At 40.8% G+C, this 4,099-nt stretch overlaps 1 pseudogene; it reads left to right on the top strand.

The window, feature by feature from the left end:
- The first annotated feature begins 2,217 nt into the window (after window positions 1–2,217).
- On the top strand, window positions 2,218–2,875 carry LOC118837092 (annotated as a pseudogene).
- Window positions 2,876–4,099: the final 1,224 nt, after the last annotated feature.

Raw genomic sequence — 4,099 nt, 5'->3', positions numbered from 1 at the left:
GCATCTATGTGACACAATGGACAATGGAGTTGGACTCAAGAAAGCCTAAGTTTGAATCCTTCTTCAGACACTTACCAGACTTGTGACTCTGAGCAAGTCACTTAAACTCTTTCAAGCTATTTCTCCATGCATAAAATAAAATTATAGCACCTATCTCCCAGAGTTGTTGTAAAAAGCTTGTGTAAACCTTACAGTACTTAGACATGCTATTTGCCGTTGATGTTTATTGTTGCCATTACTATTATTTTTTCACTTATTTTTTTTCTACCAATGAGAATAATCACTATACTGGGAAGGACAGAATGAAATATGTTTAACAAGGATTTGAAACCAAAGAGAGGTGAAGAAACAGTAAAGAGGGTGCCTAATTTCCTTCGATTAATTCTTCCCCCCGGCCCGGAAGAACTATATCCCAGGCTAACAAAATAAGCAATTTCTGAGCTTCTGACAGTGATCATGGATAATTGGTGAGATGCCACAGGACTGAGGGACAGATGCTGTCTTCATTGGGGAAAAAATGGAAATAGGGTGAAATCTGCAAAATATAGAATTTGATTTTGATTTCTGGCAAAATTCTACTGGAGAGATGGTTTGTGAGCATTTAGAAAAGGAAATGTGTGTCATTTAGAGTCAGCATAGCTTCATCAAAAATAGATCATGACAATCTTACTGGATTTACTTTTTAATCAGGTTACCTAGTGGGTAAGATTTAGAGATTTGGGCTAGATAATCTTTTCCCAACCTTTCTGAGTGTTTGGTTCCTTTTCAAGGCTTAAAAAAAACCAAACAAAAAACCACAGACCCCTACATAACGGTAGTTATATTAATAGTATGTGCTGATGAGAAAAGTTAGGGTGCTTGGTACATAGATGGATTCTTGAAATTGTAGCCCCACAAGAGGCTACAACCACTGGCTGGATCATAGTGAAGAGAATTAATGAAATGATCAGACCCTCAAAGTAGTCATTAATCTCTTAATTCAGAAAGGGGTCTCTTGCGCAATATCCCAGGTACACATTTATGAATGACATATTATGTTCTAAGTAAGGAATGACATGTTATGTCATAAGTAACATGTTTATTAATTTTTTGGGGGGAGTAACTAATATATTGGATGATACTTCTAAAAAGAATTGTACAGGGAAGATGTGGCTAAGTAGAATAAAATACAGGTAGATGGAGAACCAAGAGAGAGGAATGGCATAAAAACTATGGGAAAAAGTATGCAGGAGGGGTAACAAATGGTGCCAAATGCTATGTAAAAATCGAGAAACATGCCTGCTGAAGAAAGACCATTTGATTTGGCAATTAAGAAATTATTACAGCTTCCAGGTTTGCAAAAAGGGCCGCATGCACGTGCACAAGCACACGTGCGACTGTGCGGCCGTGAGAGTGTGCTTGCATGTGTGTTTGTGTGCCTACTGAGCCGCCAAGAAGCTGCCAGTGGTCTGGCTATGGAAGCCGAGAGGTTTCTTAAGGGTTCACTTGGAGCCTTTTCACCATGCAATGAAGGGACTGGCTGCTGTCCACACTGGAGGGGCAGGAAAGGGGACTTTAAGCCTTTGGGACAGGAGAGGGCTTGAGCAGCCTGGGGGCCCTTGGATGGCAACGAGATGAAAGTGGAGGCCCAGGTTCAACAAAACTATGAGGGCTGCGCTGTGGCCTAGCCAGAGCTTGTCAAGAAGCCCGATTGGGAGAAAAAATTGTGGAAGGAAAAATACCTGCAGAAGCCACAGAAACTTCCAAGAAATAGGAGAATAATGATGCCAGGGAGCCTAGGGGCTGCTAGAATTTTCTCAGAACTAGAAGGCCATGCAGAATGTGTTGAAACTAAAAACACTAAGTCCAGAAAAGTTCCTTTCTAACTCAAAGGAACCCCAGGAAAAAAAAAAAGTCCACCACCAAAATGACAGAAGTGTTTTGGAAAGGAAGAACATGGTCATGCAGAACTACCAGAGCTGGCACACAAAATAGCTCAACCCTCCTCCAAAGCCCATGTACTTTTAGGGTCTTTGAACAACACAAAGGTTGTCCCTCATAAAAATGTTCAGGGAAACAAACAGCAAGGGCAATGAAGTGAAAACCAAGAGAAGAAAAAATGGCCCCCTTCACCAGAAAATAGGGGACATCAAGGATGAGAAGAGGAACACAGGAGAATGAGTTCTTCCTCCACCAACAGAATCAGACATCTGATTTGTTGATGTAGATCCTAAAGATATGGAAACTTCCAATTGTCCAAGAAGCTACAAAAATAGTTCTCCTTCCCTCTCCCCCCCAAAAAAACTGAGTACGAAGGAAAGAAATCTGTCATTGGTGAAAGAAAGGGCATTTGAAGGCATGATCAAACCTGTAGTCATGGATTGTGAGATGCTGGGAGGCAGGGCCAAATGGGAAAGAAAACATTCTTGTCTTGTGTTCACTGTGAATTAGTTTGGGAAGTGTGTTTATGACAAGTATATGAAGCCAACAGAGAAAGTGACTGATTATTGGATTTGGCCAGAGGACATTAAACATGGAGAAAAGTACCAGGTTGTTCGGAAGGAGGTGGCAGACCTGCTTAAAGGCAGGATTCTAATTGAACATGCCCTGCATAATGACTTTAAGAGTTTGCTTCTTGATCGTCCTCAAACAAGATCCAAGACACACAGAAATATAAACATTTCAGGACACAAGTAAAGAGTATAAGTCCATCTCTGAAACAGCTCAGTGAGAAAATTATTGGTGTAAAAAAATAGCTATGAAGTCAGTTCAAGATGCCCAGGCAGCAATGAGGCTCTATAATGGTGAAAAAAAACAAAACAAAACAAAACATTGGAAGGAACCATCAAAGACAAATACAAGTTATGAAGAGGGAAAAATAACCAAACATAACTGAGTCATCCTTGTCACAATTTCTCTTTTTTTACTGATTGTATTCCTTGGAGTTGGCACAGATAAAATATTCCCAAAGATGGTAACTTTTGGGAGAAACTTTCAAACTTGTGGCTACAGGAGATGTGTGCTACTAAATGAGAATTTGACCCTTTCCAGATGCAATAACTCCTGCCCTGGAGCTCGGTTTCTTATTTTTGTTCCTTTCCTGTGTTCTAGAAGTCACGGTTAGCGTCTGAGATATAATTAGAGTGTGGGTGAGGGAATCTTTCTGGAGGAGTGGCCTTTGCCCTGATGTTCTGGTAATTGGGGTGGGACTTGTTTTTTTTTACTGTTTTCTCTTTTGGAATGCTGAGATAATCAAGTACCTTCATGATGAGTTTTGCTTTTCAAAAGTAATGGCAAGCAAAATGGACTTTTTGTTGTCTTTGTTTTGAAGTGCTTCTTAGCACTAGGAAATCTTTGATTGAATCAAGAGTTTTGACCTGCTTAAGAAACAAGAAAGCCTAGTTCACATAGGTTTGAGTCACATGGTTGTGACGCCCTCTGACCCCGAGAAGGAGCTGAGGCAGGTCTTTTGTTTTGGGGGTTCTTACTCACTGGAAGAGTGTCATGTGAATTGACCAGATAAGACTCTGAGTAGCCATTGTTAAGAGCCCCACCCCCCCACCCGCCCCCACCACCCCGGATTTGAAAAACCCAGGTGTTGTTGCTTCTCTTTTTGGTAACTATGTTTATGATGTATTGATCGGACAAAGCCTGTCTGTTGATCTGTTTGTGGTTTTTGTTTGTATTTTCTCTGAAGTTCAAGGTGCTGACTTTTCCCCCTGAACTCAGTGAATGGTATATGTATGTTTAATTAAAGTAAGATTGTTAACCCTTTAAAATTGCTTTCCTTAGAAAAGCAGACCAAAGAATCTGTGCTAGCAGCCTTCCTGTGTGCTGGTGTTATCAGTCTTTGACCACCACAACAGCTGTTGTTATACCTGGGCACAGAGAGTGAAGACTAGTTTTGGGTTTCAGTGAAGCTGAGTAGCCCCCAATAATCCATTAACCAGCAGAATCAAAAGTAAGAAATAATTTCATCACGTGCAGTGATGTGATTACTTTCTGAGCCAATAGGTTTGTGCACCTGTATGATAGAAGGCGTACAGTTAGTAACTGGCTTGTTATTGGGATCACTCCAGTCTTACTCTCCCTCTCTGTTCTCTTAAGCTGGGTGGTATTA

The sequence above is a fragment of the Trichosurus vulpecula genome, chromosome 1 (genome assembly GCF_011100635.1).
Source record: "Trichosurus vulpecula isolate mTriVul1 chromosome 1, mTriVul1.pri, whole genome shotgun sequence".
NCBI classification, from domain to species: domain Eukaryota; kingdom Metazoa; phylum Chordata; class Mammalia; order Diprotodontia; family Phalangeridae; genus Trichosurus; species Trichosurus vulpecula.
The sequence above is the reverse complement of the archived record's forward strand: the minus strand, read 5'-3'. Positions and strand labels throughout refer to the sequence as shown.